The following is a 25,867-nucleotide window of genomic DNA, read 5'->3' as shown; positions in this document are numbered from 1 at the left end:
GAGAAAGTCCAATCACATTATCGGATGTGTACTAGCACAACAATGGATTTAACACCCCACCCCCGACCTCAAAAACAACCATACAAGCAATGTATTTTGTTTGGATAATGAGCTCATTTGAGCTCAAAAGGTGGCAACCTGTTCTGTTTTACATTTCCAACTCAACACATGTGTGCAGAGACCACAGACCGAGGAAGAGCTGTCTTTCTTCCACCTCGCACTGAAGCATGAAATGCACCACACTAAGCCATTAAGGCACATGGGAGACTTTTGTGCACCCCCCATACCCCCATGTAGCCTGCCTAGTGCAGCCACATCTGAGTTGCCAAAAAAAGAGGAAATGCATCATCAAAAAAGAGGAGAAATGAGGATAGGGGTTTGCATTTGCTAATTTATATGTACAGATACAAATTTGGAAATGATTACTACAATTTAGATAGAAATACAGTATGTCTCAGGGGCCGCAGTGGCTTAATGGTTAAGACGCTGAACTGACCGGAAGGTCAGCAGGACAACAGTTCGAGACCCGAGTGCCATGTGACAGAGTGAGCTCCCATCTTCAGTCCCAGCTCCTGCCAACCTAGCAGGTTGAAAGCAAGAAATTGCAAGTAGATAAATAGGTACTGCTTCGGCAGGAAAGGTAACAGCGTTCCGTGCACCTCAGTGTTCAGTCATGCCGGCCACATGACCATGGAAGCATCTTCGGACAACGCTGGCTCTTTGGCTTAGAAATGGAGATGAGCACCACACCCTAGAGTCGGACACGACTGGTTGGGGACACCTTTACCTTTTTACAGTATGTCTCACCCTAGTGTGGAAGACTGGGACCAGGTGACATGCGTGCCTTGCTCAGTCTACTGTCCAGGTGCTGTTGATGGGCAACAGTTCCTGTAGTCCGTTATCGTTAAACCAGAATTGGACTGCAACCCTTCAAATAGAAGACTGTAAGAAAGGGCACATGGCCACCCTAAGTTTGCCCTTCTCTTAGCCAAGGAATATGATCTTTGAGCTCACATTCCTGGGAAGAGCCGAAGGGGGAGGTTGGGTGGGGATATGGGAGGCATGCACACGCCTCTAAAATTGGCTGTAAGGGCCTATGCACATGGATGGAAGAGGATGGAAGACAGTCTTCCCCAATCTGGTGCCTTCCATATGTTTTGGATTGCAACTCCCATCATCCCTAACCATTGGTCATGCTGCTGGCTCGGGCTGACTGAAGTGGTAATCCAGAAGACCAGATTGGGCATCCCTCTGCATGTGGCTGCTATGCCCATGTTGCTATCTCATATTTTGGCCTATTTGCGATCGAAAAATATCCCACAGACAAAGGAATTGGCTGCAATGACACTGATAGTATGTACCTGAAGAATGAGCCCTTATTGGCCCTGGATTATATACTACAGTTCCTCCAAATCTCCTAGGATCTTAAACCAGGCCCTTTGGATGTCTTGTGGCAGGTTACCACATAAACCTGCCAGTCTATATGAAAAAAGAGGCCAATGTATTGATAACGCAGAATTCCTCAGGAGAGAATCGCTGGAATTCAAGTGTATTAGAACCTTACAGCTGCTGGCTACGTGATGACATCACTGAGGACAAACCCGCTTTCATTGCCCTCATTGCAATGGGATGGGAGGGAATACTTTCTTGCTGCCCAGGTAAGAAGGCTGATGTTCCTTACCTTGCCTGCCAGAACTGCATGGCAAGGCTTTTGCCCCAATCCAGCTGTAGTCACATGTACTTACTGTATATATGAGCAGCTTGGAAGAGTATAGATGTCATTGCACATTTGCATGTTGTAGATGTTGTCATCAGTGCATTTGCATGTGCACCTGAATGCACAGCCCCATCCATGGATGCACTTTTGGCATGCATTTGTTACCATTTAGAGACTTGTTTTCAGGACAGAGAATGGATGTCAATGGATGTCTATCATACTTAAAACCTATGTATGTCAAGTGTGAATAGATTAAGGCAATTGGCCCATGGCCACAGCCCTGGATTTCATGGTGCAAGTGTGGCAGTGGCTGACCTGGCAACACTGGGTTGGATCCAAATGGGAGGAAGGAAAGCTGATGCTTAGAGGAAGATTTCCTTGATGGAGGAAGACTCCTTCTGTTGGAGAAAGAGCACTTTTGGATCCAACTTCTCACCTCATCAGATTTGGGGTGGCTGGCTGTAGTTCCTGTGTGAAGGAATAACATTCCACACATGCTCAGAAGTATTTCTATTCTATTACTTTACACATCTCAAAACTCTGCCTAGGACAAGGCTCCAGATGCTAGAGCAGGGTCCATATGTTGCTGGCCTGCAGGTTCAGGGCTCAAATTAAATGTCGCATGCCGATTAAAAATAATGTTTTCGTAGTTGAGATTTCTTTCTGCTTTAAATGAGAGAGGAGAACTTTTGTGCCAAAAAATACCCTAGAAATAGCTATTTATATACTCAGATCTTCTCTCTTAAAAAAAACAACAACCACCAGTCTATTCTTCCAGTATTGGAACGCTGATGGTTTAAGATCCATACATTAATATCATTTTGTGGTCCATAGATCATAATAACATTATGTTAGTCACTCCTGGGTACCAGGGAGGTTTTGGAAGAAGCAACGGTGATGATGACAGCTGACAAGCTATGACTGAATCATTTTGAAGAACAGCTTTGCGCTTTGCCCCTTGAGCTAGGGATCTGGATGCTTTGACACCGGGCTATGGATCTGTGTCTGTAGTTTTCCATATCCCAGCTCCAAATCAGAAGCAAGCTTACTCATGGCATTCAAGCCCAAGGAATTCTTAGACAAAATCATTAGGAGCAAACCACCTGCACAAAGACCATTCACTCTCTGTATCACATTTTATTTCTCCGGTGATAGCGCAATAATAATTTTTGCCTTGTACTTTGAAGGCATCTTGCTCACTTTATTATAGTGTTGTCTACCGCAGCTCAGCCTCCGTCATCATTTCTATGACAAACAAATAACCAGCCTTTAAAAAATCCATTCAGGGATGAAATCTGGCATCCGTAGCCTCAGCAGGAAAACAATTTAGTTTTCACCTAAAAAAGAGAAAGAAATACTTTGTTTACCCGTGTTAAGTGTGTTGTTTTTTTAGACGAACGCAAGATTAAATGGAATTTTTCTTTGCTGAAACATACGTAGATATATTTTAGGACTCCAGTGGAGACTATTTTAAGTCTTGAAGGTCTTAGCTGGTGTTGTTTTGAATGCACAAATTTGCCAAATGATAACATTGCATGAAGGGATATGCATGTCTACTAAGAAGTAAGCCTCAGTGAATTCAGTGGGACTCACTCCCAGGTAACTGTGTATAGGATGGCAGCCTTAATCCTTTTGCATCATTTTAAATAAAAGCATAGAGAACATGTATAGAAGAATTCCTGTCCTTCAGTCTCTAATACACTTCAGTGAAAAGGTACAGGGAAGCCACACCAAGTCAGATCACTGGTCTATTGAGCTCATTGCTGTTTCCACTCTGACTGGTAGCATCACTTCAGAATCTCTTGCACAAGTCTTCCATAGTGTTGCCATTCAGCAACCATGATAATTTATGCCACCGTGGTTTGAATTTGGCACACTGTACATGCAAAGCCTCTCTTTCATGTATACAAATGGAACACCTTAATCTATGATTCTACACCATGCCACTATAATCAGTGGGAAATACTTGTAAGCAAATCAGTTACTTGCAATCACTTGTAAGTAAATCAGTTAAAATGAGAGGTTATGTAGATATGCAAAGTTGCAAAATATGCACCCTATATTTTTAGTTATGTGAAGGCCAGGATCCAATGAACTACACAGCTAGTTCTATGTGCCCAAGGGTGTTTCTCTCCAAACTATAGCTCTTCATGGCACATGGCAGAATACTTTTTAACTAGGCATGGCAGAGAATTCCGCCACGGATCTCAGTGAGGCCAAATGCCAGAGCATTCAGCCCCCTGAAATCCATGGTGGAATGAAGCCCCCTGGCCCTCCCACCCTGCAAAATGGGCCCAGAACGGAGCCTACCTTGGTTGGCCGTTCTGGTGCTCCTCGAATTGCGGCCGCGTCTGCAGCCACCATTTCCGTCTTTCGATAGGCCGTGATAGGCTACATAAATACTTACGTAGCCTATCATGGCTAATGCAGGGATGCCATTTGCGTCCCTGCAGAGGCTGTGATAGGCTATGTAAATATTTACGTAGCCTATCACAGCAAAAAAAGGGAACGCAAATGGCGGCGACTACGGCAGCCACCATTTGCATTCCCTTTTTCACCGTGATAGGCTACGTAAATATTTACGTAGCCTATCACAGCTAAAAAAGGAAACTCAAATGGCAGCCGCCGTAGCTGCCGCCATTTGCGTTCCCTTTTTTTTCACCTCCCCCCACCTCTGGAACCCGGCGGAGCCAGGTAAGCAGGGTTTTGTACACCCCTATTTTTAACTGAAAGGTCTGTGAGGAGAAAAATACTTTGTGATATAGCAAACGCATGTGGGTCTTAAAAAGAGTCAAAATTCTACCAGGCACGCCTAAACTTTTGGGTGTGTCTGAAGGAGCTCTTCCAATTCTGGCCAAAGCGTTATGCACACATTATGTCCTCGTTGGTTTTCAGTGATTAAGGTGAACCAATATCCACAATGTACTCATTTACATAATTTACACATCCATCATGCACATCCATCATTAAGAACACTGATTTAGTGCAGAATTAAATACACCCTGTTAGCAATTATCAGTATCTCCATTTATCTGATGCATTATGATGTTTTAGGGATGTTGAATGTTGCATTTGACAATCTTATATGCATGTTGCATGATGCAACATGGGATGCTGGGCTATAATGTGTTATATCCCTGCATTCCATAATATTGAAATAATAACATTCATATACATAGATTATAGGTTATAGCATATTCTATAGCATAGAGTATAGTATATTCATAGCAGGGGTGTGTAAATAGTAAGGAATCACTGGATCAAAAAATTTGTGAACTAGCCTTTAGAAAAGGAAAAAAAAAATCTGTGTGTCTGATTAGACAACTGGTTCTTAGAAAAGCAAAAAAAATTAATGATACTAGTAGATTAAAGGTACAAAATTAAGAATTTCTGACTTCATTGCTTATGAAGTTCAACAAGCTCCCAGAAATCTTTACAACCAAAAGGAAAATCAAAGGATAAGGGCTCATAAGGGATGTTGAATTGCATGTCCTTTCCTATATGGATATGCCTATTCAGCTCCATTGGTGCCTGCCACCAAGCAAACACAGACATTTCCAGGGAGAAGGCAACCAGACCAATAATTTAAATACTAAAGGGACATCAAAGTTAAGGCAGACAACGATGTATTAGTAGCTGATTTGCATATCATGATCCAATTGGTTGGAATAATCCATAGGTATATGAGAGACAGATCTCACACAGGTAAAGTACTTCAGATCTCTCAGTGTTTGTGAGGTGCTTCCCAATTTGGCACTCCCATGTCTAAGGAACCCAATAGCCATACTCTGTGCCTGATGCCGTTCTGCAATTACCACTTTTCACCCAGCTCTTTACACCTGAAAAAAGTGGTGCATGCTTAAATTTAGTTCTGTTTCCTGAGGATCACCTGATGTGCATACAAGTGGATAGCCAAGGGCCAATTGGCGCTACAAGGACAGGACATTCAACTTGGCATTTTGTTTCCAACTTTACAACAAACTCCCACTGAAAGGAAGAAGTGCCTCCTTATTTATATTGCAGGCAGTGGGGCATTCTCTTATTATGATATAAATAAGCTGTACCAGTTCTGCATATGTGTGATGAATGAATCATGTATCTTACGAAATGGACCTGGGGTGAACAATCAAGCACATACAGATTCCAACAAAACAAAACAAAAACAAAGTTCTGAATATTGAGTTATTTGTACATTTCAGTGATAGCTACTTATTCATATTCATTCACATTCTCACTGGGCATATGGGGAAAGTCTATACCGAAGCCAGCAAAGAGGAAAAAGCAACTAAAATAAACAGATGGGTGGATGGGGAGGAAATAATATTAAGTAATTAAATAGACAATATAATGTCTAGAGAGAAAAATAAAAGGGCTAAGATGGGGAAAAGGGCTCAGACTGTAACCCTCCCTCTGTTTTTTCACTGTACTTCATGCAGTGAAAGCAGTAAAGATAGATTTTCAGGGAAAATTATGAGGTGTCTGTAAACAAATGCAGAGAATAGATCTTAAAAATGAACTTACAAGACACAGAGGTGTGTACAGGAGCCAAAACCTCAGTTTCTTTGTTACACTGTTGTACATGTTTTACCTTTAATGGCACTCTGCCAGGTTTATGCTGACTTAGCTGATAGGAGAATATCTGATAGCCAAGTGAGGATTTCTGAGTTTATCCAAAACAAAGAGAAGCACTGAGAATCAGTGGAAGCTTGGGTAGGAATAGCTATAAATGCCAGCTGGTTGAATAATGAAAAACAGATTAATGACGTGACTCAAAACTGATTGGTTACTGGAAATGGACTGCAGTATTGTTATTCCATATCGTTCTTCCTTCCCTTTTCAGCCATCCAGAAAGTGCCTGATCATAATCAAGTCCTGTAAAAGTGAAGTTGCTGGTTCTTGTGATAATATACAATCCTTACAAGACTGAGGATTTCCTTAAAGTTATGAAGTTCTAAAATAATGTGGTAAGGTCTGTGTGTGTGTGTGTGTGTGTGTGTGTGAAAAAGATTGAAATAAACTTTTGTTTGCAAATGTGAAAATAGTCTGGTACTCAGACATTTGGCAATGCTCCCCAAAGCTGATACATCAGGTGCATGGTTCAGTATGTATGTATGTATGTATGTATGTATTTTCTATACTGCCCAATAGTCAAAGCTCTCTTTATGTCCTTTCACACATGGATGAAGACTTGAGCCTCTTAATGGAAGGTTTTCTGTTCTGTATTGTCCTTCTCTCAGAGCTGTTGTGCGAACCATGTTTTTTCTTTTCTTTCTCATTGCTAATGATAGGTCTTGGTATATTGCATCACAGCCTTCCCCAACCTAGTGACCTACAGATGTTTTCTACTACAACTCCCAGCATTTCTGACCATTGGCCATGCTAGGTAGGGTTGATAGGAGTTGAAGTCCAAAACACCTGGAGGGCACCAGGTTGGGGCAGACTGCTAGAGAATATTGCAACAAGTACATTCACACTGCAATCCTATGAAAGCATACTTAAAAGTAGGCCTCATTGAGTTCAGTAAGGTTTTCTCCCAGGTAAGTGTGTATAGGATTGCACCCTTAAAAGATATCACGGAGAGAAAATTTATCGCAGAACCTGAGCACAGAAATAAGTTGCTTCCCGAAATAATTTAAGGGAAAAAACCCCATATATCAGGTGATAAATATATGGATATTTGTCAGTCAGTTAGTAGCTGGGTCTTAGAAAATAAGAAAGAGAAAATATTAAAGAGAAGCAGCATGGGAAAAAAAGGAAAGAGATGAATGACCAAGAGAATAGTCTCACATCAAATGTGAAAAACAAGATAGAATATGTATATAGCAGGATTATGTTGAAAGTGTGAATAAGAAATTAAGTGCATTTAAAAATTAACAAGTAAGTATATGGTTGATTTAACTAAAGATGAACCCTTATATGATAACTACTTTATTCTTCTCCTGTGTAAAAAAAAAAAAATGGTCATAGGGTATGAAGTATGTAAAGTGTAGCTGGAGTGTATAAAAGCACAGTCCCAACACTGGCCAGGGTCGGTTTGGGCAGGTTGGTTAGGTCAGGCAGTGAAGAGCCTCTGGATGGAGAAGACAGCAGAGCCTAGGCAAGAGGCTGAAGAAGAGGAAGAGTGGCTGGAGTCACTGAAGGCAGAAGGTGTGAGAGCTAGCAAGGAGAGGGAGATTACAGGGCTAGTACTCCAGGAAGACTTCTTGACAAACTGACAGTGGAAGGCAGTTGGTCTCAGCAAGCAGGACGACTTTGGAGGATGCAACTGAGCAACTCCTGTGCTGTATCTTGGCCATCAAGTCAATCACCAGAAGAAAGATTTCAGGCACTTTAGCTGGCAGGCCAGTTAAAGATAATTCATCTTAAGAAGATGGAGATCCACCATGAGAGACAGCCGAGGGATTTTGTTCAGTCATTCTGGGAGAACTACATGGGGTAGAAATGGGGAAAAGGGCAATTGGCAACTGAGTTTAAATAGGGAAGTGAATTAGAATAAGGAAAGCTCCTTCCCTATAGGAATAGTACTTTTAAAAGCAAGTAACTAGTAAAGCATATTTATAACAAATGCTCTATATTATTTGACTTCTTAATATGTAAATGCAGTTTAAGTAAACAATAACAGATTTATTTTAATTTTTTAAAATAAATTATCTTGTCTGTCTTTGGCCTTGAATTTTGCTACTGAGTGTGTGTAAAGGCAATAAGGTTTTATTAGGTATCGAATAGTGTCAGTGGAAAATTAAGGGATAAGGAAATGAGGTGCATGTTTTATACACTGACAATTTGGATGGCTTGAAACCACGAGCCTCCACATTTGGTGGGTTAATAACAAGGTAAAAGATCCCAAACCACCACAGTTTGGTGACAATTTCAATGCAATTTAAGAAACCCAGTCTCAAACATTTCACACACTGTCAGGAAATAAAGAGATTGCAGTGGCATGGTGTTAATTGCCGGATCTATGTGGAGAACAGCTGCACACTAACAATTCACCATGTGGCCTAGTTTTCCTGTGGTTGCTTTTAGAGAAGAGCCATATCAGACAATGAAACAAGAGGAGATGAGAGGCCTCAAACTGGTACTCAGACATTATGATTCACTGATACGTTTAACTGGCCTGACACAAATACTCCTGGGAGAAATAATCCTGAGTAAGCTGATTTACTGGACCTAGACACATCGAGATTCTTTACGCCATCAAGATTGATTTTGATTTTCGTCAGAACGTCAGGCAATGTACATGCTTTTAAAGTGGCCATCACAAAGCTGCTTCTTTGCGTGAATTAGGATACGAGATCCATAAAATATAGTTTCATTAGTGAGGGGCAAATAAACACATGCAGCCTTGCCAAAAGTCTCACGGAGACACTGGTTTCAGGCCGTGGACCGGGAGGGGTGGTGGAACGGGCATCCCCACTGTGCTGCACAAGCCCTCTTTGCATCGCTGGAATGAGCATACGCTCTCCGCCAGCCACTGCTGTGCCCTCAGGCTCCCACCAGCAGCAGCACCTGCCTGGCCAGTAACCACCTGGCCTGGCCAGTGTCTGGCTAGCTGGGCCTCGGAGCATTGCTGGCGAGCTGGTTTCTCTTCCGAGTGAAGTACAGCAGCTCCCACCTTTCAAGCAGAAGAGAAAGGAGCCTTGGCTCCAGCCCAACCAGGCACTCCATGGCTGCTGACATCTGGCTAGGCTAGCCAGTCAGGATGGGTGAACAGACGACGGTCACGATCACCGAGATTCTCCAAATACCACCTTGAAGCTCAGCTCGGCCTGCCTCGGTTCCCATGCTCGGTTGTGCTCTGATTTCTTCTCATTTGATTGGGGAAAGTGCACATTTTGAATGGGGGAAAATGCACATTTTTTGAAAGGGCACACCGAAATGTGCACTTTCCCCCATTAAATGTGAAAATGCACATTTTTGGAAAAAATGTACATTTTAGAATTCATGTTTAAAAGTGCACATTTTTCAAATCTTTGTGACTTTTCCCTGAAAAAGATGCTCTTGCTCAAGTCCAGGATTGTGAATGGGGCATGTTTGCATGATTTGTCAACATAGAACAAAATTCTTGTACTAGCACCCAACTAGTCAGCAGCTGGAGCACCAGACCAGGCTCCAGCTACCCCCGGGCTGAAGCTGGGCCACTTGGGGAGAGGCTTGATGCAAGTGTCCCCGAAGTGCCACCCAGCCAAACCTTGCAAGACACAGTGAAAGCCTTGTGAGAGTTTGTCAAAGCTTCATGGGACTTGGGGAAGCTTCTCGGCACCCCTGCAATAAGAAGCTGCTGTTGGCAGCACAGGTCATGGTGGATATGGATGTTGCAGGCACCCGGAGGGGTCCGGGAGTCTATTGGACTCCCCCCCGCTTGCCCCCCTGAAACCAGCTTGGGGAGCCGCCACACCTGCCTGGTGAGTTGCACAAGCAGCCTAGGACTTACCGGACATGACATATATCTAATGTTGCAGAAATGGCCCTTTATGGCCACTATTGTGCATAACATTAGACATAGGAAAATGTAGAGCCCCCATTATGAACTTGGGCACACTCCGGGAGAGAGCGGAGGACAGGAAGAAGGCCTGGTGTGCTATGGTCCATGGGGTCACGAAGAGTCGGACATGACTGAACGACTGAACAACAACAAGAGCCCCCATCTTCCATAAAAATGGCAGCTCGTATGGAGCTGCAGGTGGCTGCTGGGTGCTCCTGCACCACTCGCTGAGCCCTCTGGGGGCTCGTGCGGGTGAGCGGCAACTCCTCGAGTGCCCTTCAAGGGCAGATTCAGGTGAGTCCGTCCATCCCTAATAGTGGAGCAGTGGCAGCAGAGGGCCCTGCTTCAGGCAGAAAAATCACTTTGGCTGGCCCCTGGCACATGTGTGACTAATATGTTTGTTCTGTATTTTACTTTGGAGTCACTTGGGTTGAAATGGCATCTTACATGGTGACCCTACTTTATATCTAAAGTGAAGCTTCCCCCTGAAAATTGAGAGACAGTGTATTTGTCTTCACTATTTGTCAATATAGACATTTGGACATGAGCTGCTTCTCTTTCTTCTCTAAGGTACCCAGATTTTGTTTCAGTTCAACCCCCCATTTTTTTTAAAAGATCCTGGAGACTATTGCCCTCCACATCTTCTCAGAACTAGGGGATGGGTGAACACTTCATTGGGTTAATTTTTTAAAAATACGAACTTACCAACATTTGCAAATTTCTCCATGAACAGGGTAGAAAGAGCTTGAGATTGAATGTGAGAGAAAGCGAAACTGACAGATTTGTCCATCCGTACTCCGAACATGTGGCAGGAAGATGGGGCCCTACATGCTAGCCAATGTCTTTGACCCTGCTAGCTCCAGACTCAGACCTTCGCACATTGAGCAGAAGACTTGAACGGGGCATCTTCATGACTCTAGCTGAATGTGCTTAGACTCCTCTATGCCAGGGGTGGGCAGAAGGCCTCTCCAGATGTTTTGGACTTCTGTTCTCAGCATTCCTGATCATTAGCTATTGGCAAGGGCTTATGGTAGTTGAAGTCCAAAACATCTGGAGACCTACCTTCTGCCCACCCCTGCTCTCTATGATTTGGAACCCTGCACAATTGGGGTTCTTGATTGCACTGAGGATTCTAAGTGCACTCAACTGAACATGCAAAGGTCCTCCTTTCAGACTTTCCTGCTCCATGCACAAAGGCCTGAGGCTGCAGCTGGTGGGGACATGGATGTTGCAGGGCGGCTAGTGCATGCACACCCCTCCATGCATTCACAGTGAGTACCTGAACAGGCCTTCTGCAATCATTTGGTTATGTGTCGCCTCCACCTTACCTGGCTATGCACAGACCATGCTACGATTTTACACATGTATCATCCCCCTGCCCCACCATCCCCAAACCTAGCTTTTTCATGGTGCCTGTTTTATCTTGATTATGGTACAGGTCCTCCCTTTAATGATACAGTTTTACATGAAAAAAAGTTGTGTGAAGCTTGCTGCTTCACCTATTACGAATGAAGTTCTCGTTAGGGATGTCAGAGAATTCCGCGACGGATCTCGGTGAGGCCGAATGCACTGGCATTCGGCCCCCTGAAATCCATGGCGGAATGGCCTGCCACCCCCTGCCCCCCACGGATCCCCCCCGGGACGAGACTTACCTGGGGCGGATGTTCCGGACGGCGGCGGCTCCAGCGGCGGCTTCAGCAGCGGCGGCGGTGGCTGGTCTTCTGACTGGCTGCCGCCGCCGCCATTTGCAGTCAGTTTTTTTTCTCTTTTTTTCCCCATAGATGTGATAGGCTACGTAAAGACTTATGTAGCCTATCACGTCTGGGTAAAAAACAAACAAACAAAACACGTACGCAAATGGCGGCGGCTATGGCCACCGCCATTTGCCTTCCTTATTTTTTGCCATCTTAGTCTACGTCAATATTTATGTAGACTAAGACGAAGAAAAGGGAACGCACATAGCGCCCACTATGCTATTTGCATTCCCCTTTCTTTTCTTCATCTTAGTCTACGTAAATATTGACATAGACTAAGACGGTGAAAAATAAGGAGCGCAAATGGCAGTGGCCGTAGCCGCCACCATTTGCATACGTGTTTTGTTTGTTTGTTTTTTACCCAGACGTGATAGGCTACATAAATCTTTACGTAGCCTATCACATCTATGGGGGGAAAAAAAGAAAAAGACACAGACTGCAAATGGTGTACGCGTTTTTTTTTTTGTTACCCAGAGCCCTCCGCGGCCGGAAATCCGGCTGCGGACGGCCCTGGCCTGGGCCTGGCCGGCTGCTCTACAGAGCCACCGCGGAGCACAGCTGGCCGTCGAGGATTCTGGGGGGGAGGACCGGATCGCCTCCCCCCTGTCGAGGATTCTGGGGGGAGGGACAGAACGCCCCCCCCACCATGAACAGAATCCACAAAAAGGTAAGTGACTACGTACATCCCTAGCGTAGAACAGGAGCGTGTTTTACTGTAAGGTTTAAAATACTAATCTCTGTGTAGAGACTGTGGCTACAATCTAACCTAAAACAGCTTAAGAACACTGACTATAATGGGCTTAAGGATGCCTAAATCTGTATTGGATTGGTAGCTGATATATCAGAACTTTTTGGGAAATAAATTCAGTTTTTGATGTGCACGCAAAGTCGCAAACCAGTGTCTGCCTCGCTGTGGTTTAGAAAAACACGGGGGTTGGGTTTGACTGATTTTTATCATTATTGGAGTAAAAGGCATTAGTGTTTTCTTACAGATGGTCACCTATGCTGGAAGCACATGAAAGAATCCTAAATTGTGGCAAGATTATTCTAAATTTAGGGAAGCATTAACTCCCTAATGCTAAAGGTGGAGCCATGCTGCTAAACATATTAGTATTTCTTAATTCAAACACCTGTTCTGCCCAAAAGATACATAAAAAGCTCTTATTTATTGCTTGCATCTTCATTTCAGATTTAATTTCACTATAAATTCATCTCATGTTAATTTATGTACAAACAAAGACACGCACATTTTAAATATCCGAAATGCTGGAAATAAACTTTTTTTTTTTAATTTTGTGCTTGTTTTCCATTTGTCAACCAGCAAATGAAAGGACTGAATAAATCAAGCACTAATTGCCAGCGGTGCTAAATTTAGTGTGAGATCTGGAATCCTTTTGATCAAAACCGCTGAATATGAAATCGTCCTCAGCTCTCTAGGCAACTTTATCCGCCTTTCTATTCTCCATCTGTCAGTCACCTGGGAATTTGTGAACTATTCCATATGTCAGGCTTGTCAATCACAATGGAATGTGGGAACTATCTGCCTACTGCATAGGAATTCTTGTTAAAAATTAATCTGCATTAAGCTAAGAGTTCTATATTTTGTGTACCCTACCATTTAGTGTTTCCGTAATATTTTTCCTATAAATAGAGGCTAAGTAGATATGACATGACTATTCTGATATCTTCAGAGGCTATATATAGCCATATAGAAGCCTCTCTCTCTCTCTCTCTCTCATATATATATATATATATATATATATATATATATATGCAGTCAAAGATGTGGGAAGGTCTAGCTAAAGTTGGTTTCTATCTTCCATTTTCAGTTGTTCACTTCCTCCATACATTCCTCAGGGGCTACATTTTTACATTTCGTATCTCAACCCCAAAGGTGACTTAAGAAGAAGAAGGAAGAGGAGGAGGAAAAGTATGAGCTAACTTGGGTTAGACATTTTTTAATAACTGAGAAAGGGGTGGGGGATTTTTTTCCATTACACCAAAAAAGTTTCCGCTGAACTTTTATTCAGTAATTCTGCTTATTTGGTTAGGCAATACAGAACAGGCAAGTGCATACATACAGCTTAGCAAGATTAAGAGCCAATGTGATGCAGTGGCTATAGTGTTGGGTTGTAGTGGCTATAGTGTTGAGTTTGGCTGTAGAAAACCCAAGTTCCATTTCCTAGATAGTAGCAAGACTTACTTGGTGGCTGTCGTCTGTCATTGTTGACTTCATCTCTCTCACAGGTTTGCAATTCTGCAGGAAGACACTAATCTGGAAATGTGAAGAATAAGAAAAGATAACAGAACACTTGCAAACTTGGAAATATATGTACTTCTGTGCATTAATATGTTTTGCTCGTTCCATAAAATTAAGTAATTTCCTATTAATGCCTTTTATATGTGTTCAATATCCACATAAGTCCACAAATGTAGGGATGTACGAATTGTGTACCTTCTGTGCTGCTTGACTTCCGCAGTTTGCGGCCAGTGCTCCGTACCGTCGTTCACAAGCCCCCGGAATTCTCCTCTTTTTTTTCCTTTTTCCTTTGCTGGGGGCAAGCGGGGTGCTGACATGTGTAGGAGTAAGTCGCATTGAACTCAGTAAGACTTACTTCTGAGTAGACATGCACAGAGTTGGTTCTCCTCTCCATTTTAGCCTCACAACTTCAACAACAACGCTGGATGTGGAAATATAAAGCTTAGCAGGGGGAATAATACCTCGTGCAGGGCTCCAGACCGGCGTGGCCATTTTTAAAAAGTTTTTTCTTTCTTTAAAATAGCGTTGCTTTAAACAAAGAGTGCATCGCTCAGGAACACCTAGGACAGCCTTCTTTTGGGAAGCCCCTAGGAGGAGGAAGTGTTTTGGCTGAAAGTAAACAGAGATGGAGGATTTCAATTGAAAAAGAACACCCACAAACAAGGCAATGAGCACAATTCTTTCTTTCTTTTTTTTAACGTACGTATTTATTATTGGAATATATCACCTTGCGTTTTTATTTATGAAAATTTCGCAACTCTGTGTGGATGACAAAAAAAAGCCGCATGACTGCTGGCTCCGTAGGACCTTGCGGTGCCGTTCCTCAGGGGATTCCATGGCATGGACTGAAGTGAATTCGATCCCATTTCAGTCCATGGAGGAATTCTCTGACATCCCTACACAAATGCATGTTAATCACTCAGTAAAGGCAATATCATATGCTGACCTGAATATTGCACCACAGCCAGAATGTTCATATTATTACACATCAGCCCTTACAAATACTTACCAATGGATACAGTTCAAACATTCAGCTGCAAGTGACTGAGCAATAAAAGGTTGAATGACATGAGTGTGTGTGTGTGTGTGTGAGAGAGAGAGAGAGAGAGAGTGTGTATCAGCATTAGTTTCATTATTTCTACCTCACTCCATGTTCTCTCTATTTCTGAGAGCCAGCAGGAAAAAAAAGGAAAGGAAAGGTTCCTCCTGTGCAAGCACCGAGTCACTGCTGACTCCTAGAGGGATGCCGCTTTCGCTGGCGTTTTCATGGCAGACTATAGCGGGGTGGTTTGCCATTGCCTTCCCCAGTTGTGACTACTGTTCCCCCAGCAAGCTGGGTCCTCATTTTACCGACCTCGGAAGGATGGAGGCTGAGTCGACCTGAGCCGGCTACCTGGGACCCGGCTTCCGCTGGGATTGAACTCAGGTCATGGAGAGAGTTTCGGTTGCAAGTACCTATAAACCCCTTATAGTTCCCAAATCATCATCTGGTGGCTTTGCCAATATTTGTGTTGAGCAATTTTGCACATAGCTCCATATTAGGGAGGTATGACAAATTCATTTCAGTTCATTTTTGATCAGGATTTACCCAGTTTGCAACTTCCAGACCAAACACAGACTTGAACGCAATCTATGGTTAAAGTCCGTACATTTCCAAGCTTGCAATGTGTTTTATGGACTGAAAAAACATATGTTGGACAGCATGCATACATTGAAAAAATGTGCACCAAGAAAAATGTGTACTTTTGAAAAATGTACATAAATACACTTTAATCAATGAGAGAAGAATGTGCGCATTTCAAAGATGCACAAAATTGATGTGTACATTTGGAAAAATATGCACGAAAATACACATGGATTTTTGTGCACCCCCCCCCTTCATAATCTGATATGGACTCGAGTTGGAACGAGTTTCAAGATGGAATTTGGAGAATTTTGGCAAGCTTGAATTTTGCTGATTGACACAAATCTATATATTATAATTATGCATGTTCATATGGTAAAGGAAAAAAAGGAGGGCTTTATCATCCCAACTGGCTATAGGCCAAGAAGGATCTCTTCTTCATTAAAACAGCTGACAGCTGCCCTGGGAATGGAGAGCAGAAGGGAAGCACGCTCTGGCTTCTGCCATTGGTCAGGGGACCTTAGTTAAGGCCACTTGGAACCTGAAAACCAGGAATAACATCAAGGCAAGAGGGATACCAACCTGGCCCCATCCTTCAGCTCAAGAAGGAGCAGCTACAGGGATCTTGCTTTCACCCTCCCTCCCAGAAAGAACACCCAATTCCATCTGCAGAAGTAAGGAGACAGAACATTTTGGAACTGACCACTGCCCAAAGGAACACCAACTTCTATTCTAGCAAGAAAGCCAGCAAGGAAGGTCAGCCTAGCCCAAAGGGCGCACAATTTGATCTGCCCTTGAAGAACTGACTCCCTGTCTTCCTCGGCTTTTTCCTCCATTCCCTTTCCCTTGTGTGCCTCATCTTTTTAAATTTGTAAGCCTGATGGCAGAGAGAGCCCATCTCTCTATTTTATTGATGTGCACCGCTCTGGAAGACAATAATTGTCTGAAAAGTGGGACAAAAATACAGTAAACAAACAAATACATAAACTCTTCAGAACTGAGCTATTTCCAAGAATGGTCACGCATACTGTCAATCTACCAAGGACTATGCTATCAAAACATCATTAATTACCAATATTAGCTGAACCTTGTGATCACAGTGAAAGTAGTAGTAACAACTAACAAAACATCTTGAAGGAGCAATCTGGAGAGGGCACCTGGAATCTTAATCTCTTACAGCAGGCTTTCCCAACCATGGGTCCCCAGATGTTGTTGGACTACATCTTCAATCCTATCCAGACAGCATAGTCGATGCTCAGGGATGATGGGAGTTATGGTCCAACATCTTGTTGGGAAAGGTTGTCCTACAGGATGCTTAGAAATAAAAGGTATCCATAGCCTACAAATTACATAGCTGCTTCTGTTGCCACCACCTGCATCCAAGCTCTTTCAGACCAAGAAGAAGCTGGTCCTACAAGATGATGCGGAAGGTCAGAAGAATTTTTTTCCTTAAAACTATTTTTCTGCTTGCAGTGCAATTCTACATGTCTAGTCAGAACTAAGCCTCATAGAGTTCTATGGGCTTGCTCCCCCATAAGTAGGCATAGGGTTGCAGTCCAAGAGTGGCATTTATGTTGCTCCTCTGCCACAATTTAGCCAATCTTGTCTTATAGACTAAGAGCACAATCCTATGGCTTACTAGACAGTGTCTAGATGGCCATAGGATTGTTTGGTTTCTGGGAATCGACCTCGGAACCCCCGCTCCAAGGTCAGTTCCCAGAAAACTGCCTCCCCGCCCCCTCTCCCACTGCTTTGTAGGCAGCGCGGATTGTCCCTGGGCTCCGCACTTGGATGAGCAGTGCGGAGCAGGGAAAAAGGGGTCATTTCCAGGGGTGGGGAGTGTGGAAGTGCTGGTATGATGCTTCATATGCATCGTCCAGCCTTCCCCCCTGCTCTGAAGTCCCATGGCTAGACAACCATATAGCCACAAATGCAGGGCAGCGAGAACGTGGAGGAGAAGATCCCCTCCGCACTCTATGCACTCTGCATTGGATAGGCAGTTGCCTCCAAGTTCAGAGGTGGCCACCTATCCCAATAGAATTGCTCCCTAAAACTAAGGATGTCGTGGGTGCCTGCTTTGGTCCGCAAATTTGAAGGACTCCTGGTCGGAGCCCGTGCCCGCCAACTTGTGCCTGCCAAGCTCCTTCCTGCTTGCTGGCCCTCCGGGCTGCAGTTGAGCACCCCCTCCGTGCTCGATGAGCAGCCTGCAACTTACCCTCTCCTGTTCGTCTCTGTGCCAATCACCATGTTTTTTTTACATAGACACATAGACTTATACGCAAAAAGCGCTGTGAATCGCCCATAGACTCTAGTTTACAGAGCTACTTTGCGTATAACTCTATGGGCAAGTGCTGCCGATCACCATTTTTTTTAAACATGGTGATTGGCACAGAGACGAACAGGCCCGGTAAGTTGTGGGCTGCTCATTGAGCATGGAGGAGGTGCTCGACTTCAGCCCGGAGGGCCAGCGAGCGGGGGGAAAGCTCCGGGGCACCCAGCAAACCAGAACTGGGATGTGTTCTTACATCCCTACCTAAAATGTATAATGCTGGTCTTATTCCTTCTCTTTATGTGTAATCCATTCAACCCTTCCAAAATGGTGAGGGTGGGGTGCTAATCTTCAAAGACATATAAGCTGTCATTATTTTCAAATAATACTCAATCCTGATGTTGCAAACATCCTTCAGTGAGTGTACTTGTTTAACATTATACTGAGCTCTTCATGAAGTGCTTTGATTTCTGCCCTTTATCAGCCACCTATTCAAACATTTATCACACCTTTGAAACTTCATATTTGCCCAGTTGTGCTGCTATGAGGTTTCTATATTTACCTTGCACACCACAGCTCAAGAGGGATGTTGACAAGTTGGAAAGGATTCAAAGGAGAACTACAAAGATAAGGGTAAATCCTATAGAAGGACAATCTGAAAGACTAAAGGCATGTTCAGCCAAAACAAAAGAAGATTTAGATGCTGAAAAGGGCCTTGGTCTTGGTCTTGGTCTTGGTCTTGGTCTTGGTCTTGGTCTTGGTCTCTCTCTCTCTCTCTCTCTCTCTATATATATATATATATATATAATATTCCTTAACAAATTAAGAATATATGTATATATAATCTTCCTTAAGAACTATGTGTTCAGAAGGATCTCAGAATATGGAGAATAATTCTGTACCCTGACAATATATCAACAAGAAGCCATGGCTTTAAACTACGGGAAAAAAGATGAACAGTGAAACCCTATGCATGTCTTTGCATTTTGGAATGATTGAATGAATTACCCATGTGTGTAAGCCATAGTGAGTTCAATGAGACTTACTCCTAGGTACCTGGGACTCTGGGAGCGAGCCCTATTGAAGTCTAGGGCTGGACCAATCTATCTGTTTTGTTTCTACAACTTTCAAACATGTTGAAGCACAAGTTCCTTAATATCCTGTTTCCTCATCATTTTGTGAATGTTTTGGTAAAAACTCCACATAAAATCTATACATATTTTTGTACGCATGTCTCCTAATGCATAAGCTTTGTGTGGAATCTCCCCTATTCTACACATTTTTTCATGCATCAGATAACTTAATCGCAAAATTTGGACAAGTGAGAAAACTTAAAAGGTAATTATGTTCTGGTTTGTGTATTAGTTTGGGAAATTTGAATTAGGCTGATTTGTATTAAAATGCAAACCAAACAAATTTCTCCCTCATCCCTACAAAACTCAAGACACATATTAGAATTTGCATGTTGTAGAGTTCAAGCTTTCTAAACCTAGGACTCACCTGGAGCCCAAACCAGCTACATAAGGTCCACTTTTAATTTTGCTACCAAACATGCCCATTTCCTCTTTAGTTTATATACACTTAAATAACAGCAATGAATACCTATAATTCTTCAAAGAAACTTCATTAGAAGCATTTTGGAAGTCCATATATTTAGGCTGCAACAGAAAAAATCCTGAGCACTTTAAAAAAGGCCTGTTGCCACATTTATTCTCTGTCTGTCTGTCTGTCTGTCTGTCTCTGCTATAGCAGCAGCCAGTACAGGATTTACAAAGTTATCTGCGTCATCCCCTGCCATTGCTAATGTTAAAAGTTTATTTGCACAATTGTCTTTTTATTTCCCTTTCCAGCCTGTCATTCCATTTCTAGCCTGTCCAGACTTTAGCAGGTCACCCAATATGGATTGGGGGGTGGGGGTAGGGGAGAGGAGAGGAGAGAAGATTAGTTTATTGGTAAATGACCAAATAAAGAGTGTACTTACAGCATTGCATATTCATAACATTTAGAAAATATGGCATTAGACAGGTATTACTCCAAAATCCAGTTTCATCCTGCTGTTCAGTGAAATGGTTGCACATCAATATTGCAACTTTTCATGTTAATTACCAATGCCCTTTCCCCCATTCTTGCACTACACCAATTTTTCCCAAATCTTTATTTTCAAAAACCATTCTGTATATATTCCATGTTTGATACACACACACACACACACACACACACTCACTTCCCCCCAAAATTAGAGCACATTGTAGAAAAACTATGCAAACAATAAAAAGGACGCAATTCAAACTAACAGCAGAACTAACATAAGCAATGTTCATTTATTCAGCACACACACACACACACACACACACTTGATCAGAACAGCCCAAATGGCTTTTGGAAGAGGCTGCCTTCACCTGATATCTAAAGGCCAGTAAAGAAGGAGCAGAGGTTCTTGTTATCGAACATTTCACTATAACATTTTTTTGTAGCCATTAACAGATTCATAACAAAGTGCTTGTCTCTCTTATTCATTTAGTTTCTTTCAGTTCTCCTAGTAAACCTACCATTAGTTTCCCCCTCCCCCACACCAATGGATTTCCTTTCGTTCCCTATGTCCATTTATCTGGTAGTTTCAGGAAATCATTTTAAGTACTTAAAAGGTTTTAGGCCATATCCATCATGTTGTGGATACGTATTCACTACATGGATACCCAGGAAGTCTGTATTAACAAGGTTACCTCTTAATATATTTAAATCTGTGATTTCTGCAAAAAAAAATGTTGCAGTGTATCCTCAACCCTAACAGGAGTATTCAAAATTCCAGCCACAACCTCCTCCAGGATACTGTCATGAGGAATAGGCAAATTATCTGAGGATCCCCTTAGTTTGGCTCATTTCCGTGAACCCAAGTCACCTTCCTTAACTGGGAAAAACCCAGAAAAATCCCAAGCCAAGCCAAGCGTAACAAAGGTGGTGCCTCATCCCCTCTGCCCACCTACCAAAGTTGCCCTCCCATAGTGCACTGCACCCAGCATAACTCTGGGCAACAATGGAGAAGTGAAGGGGAGCGAGGGAGGCAGAAGGAAGGGGAGGGAGGAACCATTCCACCTCTGCTGCTCAGCTAGGAATGTTGGAGAAATCCGCAATGCATTCAAATATGTTTGAATGCCAATGAATCCAGACTGCAGATTCTACAGCAGACTGGCCTTTTCCAAGTCATGCGGATTCGGTGGACTTGTGGACTGGTTTTCTACTTTGAGGGGAAGGGAAATTGCGCAAATGTGCCTTTGCAGACAAGAATGAAATTCTCAACATAAAATCCGATTCTGTCAATGAGCGGACAATGGAATGAATAATGCCTGACATTCCATGAAATATAGATGGGATAGATTTAATAAAATCCATGCAGCCCTATCTTCACTGAGCTGTTTTTTTTTTGGGGGGGGGGGTTAAAGATTATTTCTTTAAAGATTATTTCCATGATCCCCTTCATGGATCACTGCCTTGTTGTGGCAAAGGGGCTTGCATAACTCAGTGAAGCCATAAGCTATGCCGTGCAGGGCCACCCAAGACAGACAGGTCATGGCAGAGAGTTCTGACAAAATGTGGCCCACTGGAGAAGGAAATGGCAACCCACTCCATTTCCTGTGGAGTGGGTTGCCATTTCATGTGGCCAGTATTCTTGCCAAGAAAACCCCATGGAACATATCACAAGGCTAAAAGATATGATGCCGGAAGATGAGCCCCTCAGGTCGGAAGGTGTCCAATATACTACTGGGGAAGAGCAGAGGGTATTTCCAAGTAGCGCCAGAAAGAGTGAAGTGGCTGGGCCAAAGCCAAAAGGACACTCAGCTGTGGATGTGTCTGGTGGTGAAAAGAAAATCCGATGCTGTAAAGAACAATATTGTTTAGGAACCTGGAATGTCAGATCAATGAATCAAGGGAAGCTGGAGGTGGTCAAACATGAGATGGCAAGATTGAACATCGACATCTTGGGAATCAGTGAACTAAAATGGACAGGCATGGGCGAATTTAATTCAGGTGACCATCCTATCTACTATTGTGGGCAAGAATCCCTTAGAAGAAATGGAGTAGCACTCATAGTCAACAAAAGGGTGGGAAAAGCAGTACTGGGGTACAATCTTAAAAATGATAGAATGATCTCAGTACGAATCCAAGGCAAACCATTCAACATCACAGCAATACAAGTCTATGCCCCAACCACTGATGCCGAACAAGCTGAGGTTGATCGGTTCTATGAAGACCTCCAACACCTTCTAGAACTAACACCAAAAAAAGATGTCCTCTTCATCATAGGGGATTGGAATGCTAAAGTAGGAAGTCAATAAATCACTGGGATAACAGGCAGGCATGGCCTTGGTGTACAAAATGAAGCAGGACAAAAGCTAATAGAGTTTTGCCAAGAGAACACGCTGATCATAGCAAACACTCTTTTCCAACAGCACAAGAGACGACTCTACACATGGACATCACCAGATAGTCAATATCGAAATCAGATTGATTATGTCCTTTGCAGCCAAAGATGGAGAAGCTCTATACAGTCAGTCAAAACAAGACCTGGAGCTGACTGTGGCTCAGATCATGAGCTTCTTGTTGCAAAATTTCGGCTTAAATTGAAGAACGTAGGGAAAACCACTAAACCATTCAGGTATGACCTAAATCATATCCCTGATGAATATACAGTGGAGGTGAGGAATAGATTTCAGGGATTAGACCTGATAGACAGAGTGCCTGAGGAACTATGAACGGAGGTCCGTAACATTGTTCAGGAGGCAGCAACGAAATCCATCCCAAAGAAAAAGAAATGCAAGAAAGCCAAGTGGCTGTCTGATGAGGCTTTACAAGTAGCTGAGGAAAGAAGGGAAGCAAAAAGCAAGGGAGAAAGGGGAAGATATATCCAACTGAATGCAGATTTCCAGAGAATAGCAAGGAGAGACAAGAAGGCCTTCTTAAATAAACAATGCAAAGAAATCGAGGAAAACAACAGAATGGGAAAGACTAGAGATCTCTTCAAGAAAATTGGAGATCTCAAGGGAACGTTTTGTGCAAAGACGGGCATGTTAAAGGACAAAGAAGGCAGGGACCTAACAGATGCAGATGAGATTAAGAAGAGGTGGAAAGAATACACAGAAGAACTATACAGGAAATATCTTAATGTCCCTGATAGCCATGATAAGTGCGGTCACTGAACTTGAGCCGGACATCCTCGAGAGTGAAGTCAAGTGGACCTTAGGAAGCATTACTAACAACAAAGCTAGCAGAGATGACAGTATTCCAGCTGAGCTATTTAAAATCCTAAAAGATGATGCTGTTAAAGTGCTGCATTCAATATGCCAACAAATTTGGAACACTCAACAATGGCCGCAAGACTGGAAAAGGTCAGTTTACATTCCAATTCCAAAGAAGGGCAACGCCAAAGAGTGTTCAAACTACCGCACAATTGCGCTCATTTCACATGCCAGCAAGGTGATGCTCAAAATCCTACAAGCTAGGCTTCAGCAGTATGCGAACCGAGAACTACCGGAAGTACAAGCTGGGTTTCGAAGAGGCAGAGGAACTAGAGATCAAATCGCCAACATTCGCTGCATCATGGAGAAAGCAAGAGAATTCCAGAAAAACGTCTATTTCTGCTTCATTGACTACGCTAAAGCCTTTGATTGTGTGGATCACAACAAACTGTGGCAAATTCTTAAAGTGATGGGAGTACCAGACCACCTTACCTGTCTCCTGAGAAACCTGTATGAGGGTCAAGAAGCAACAGTAAGAACCAGACATGGAACAACCGAGTGGTTCAAAATTGGGAAAGGAGTACGACAAGGCTGCATATTGTCACCCTGCTTATTTAACTTATATGCAGAGTACATCATGAGAAATGCCAGGTTGGATGAATCACAGGTCGGAATTAAGATTGCTGGGAGAATTATCAACAACCTCAGATATGCAGACGATACCACCCCAATGGCAGAAAGCGAAGAGGATCTCAAGAGCCTCTTGTTGAGGGTGAAAGAGGAGAGTGCAAAAGCTGGTTTGAAACTCAACATTAAAAAAACTAAGATCATGGCATCTGGCCCCATCACTTCCTGGCATATAGAAGGGGAAGAAATGGAAGCAGTGACAGATTTTACTTTCTTGGGCTCCAAGATCACCGCAGACGGTGACTGTAGCCATGAAATTAAAAGACGCTTGCTCCTTGGGAGGAAAGCTATGGCAAACCTAGACAGCATAGTAAGACGCAGAGACATCACCTTACCGACAAAGGTCCGTCTAATCAAAGCTATGGTTTTCCCAGTAGTAATGTATGGCTGTGAGAGCTGGACTATAAGGAAGGCTGAGCGCCGAAGAATTGATGGTTTCTAACTGTGGTGCTGGAGAAGACTCTTACGAGTCCCCTGGACTGCAAGGAGGTCAAATCAGTCCATCCTAAAGGAAATCAACCCTGAGTGCTCCTTGGAAGGACAGATACTGAAGCTGAAGCTCAAATATTTTGGCCACCTAATGCGAAGAGAAAACTCTCTGGAAAAGACCCTGATGCTGGGAAAGACTGAAGGCAAAAGGAGAAGGGGACGGCAGAGAATGAGATGGCTAGATAGCATCACTGATGCAATGAATATGAACTTGAGCACGCTCCGGGAGAGAGTGCAGGACAGGAAGGCCTGGCGTGCTATGGTCCATGGGGTCACAAAGAGTCGGACACGACTGAACGACTGAACAACAACAAAAGATTATTTCTTTACATCTGCAAACTTCAGGGTTCCCCCAAGCACACCAGTACCCCCCTCTTGTTTCTCAGTGGCCCTATTTTGGCTCCATTTCAGTCAGAACTTACCGCACAATTTTCCTAATAGAGGGGGTGATACTGGATCTTTTTTTTCTTTGGCCTCACACACTAGCTTCAGTGTGTATTACCACATACTGGCATTCTTTCAGGTTAGAAGAAAAACCTGCAGTTTCAAGAATATTATTCCATTTCTGCTGTGTTATTATCATTCTAATCATCTCCTTCTAAAGTCCTCTTCCATGCTTCCCCATTTTTCCCAGTTAACACAGGATACATTTTAGAAATGAACATAGAATCATAGAATGGTAGGGTTGGAAGGGAATAAGACCATTGATTCCAACCTCCTGCTCAATGCAGGAATCTAAGTCAAAGCATCCCTGACAGATGGCTGTCCAGCTTCATCTTGAATGCCTCCAGTGTGGGAGAGCCTACCACCTCCCTAGGGAATTGGTTCCATTGTCGTATTGCTCTAACAGTCAGGAAGTTTTTCCTGATGTTCAGCCGGAATCTGCTTTCCTGTAACTTGAGCCCATTATTCCATCTCCTGCAATCTGGGATGATCAAGAAGAGATCCTGGCCTTCCTCTCTGTGACAACCGTTCAAGTACTTGAAGACAGCTATCATATCTCACCTCAGTCTTCTCTTCTCAAGGCTAAACATGCCCAGTTCTTTCAGTCTCTCTTCAAAGGGCTTTGTTTCCAGTCTCCTGATCATCTTTGTTGCCCTCCTCTGAGCCCTCTCCAGCTTGTCTGCATCCTTCTTAAAGTTTGGTGCCCAGAACTGGACACAGTACTCCAGATGAGGCCTAACCAGTGCTGAGTAGAGGGGAACTAGTACTTCATGGGACTTGGAAGCTATACTTCTATTAATACAGCCACAAATAGCATTTGATCTTTTCCACACAGTTATTTATCAACTTCAAACTCTGTCATATCATATAAATTCGTTCCTCCTTAAATTATATCTAGTAAAAC

Source organism: Heloderma suspectum, chromosome 3 (assembly GCF_057233095.1).
Source record: "Heloderma suspectum isolate Gila_16-S chromosome 3, 16-S_ref, whole genome shotgun sequence".
NCBI classification, from domain to species: Eukaryota; Metazoa; Chordata; class Lepidosauria; order Squamata; family Helodermatidae; genus Heloderma; species Heloderma suspectum.
Note: the sequence above shows the minus strand (reverse complement) of the source record.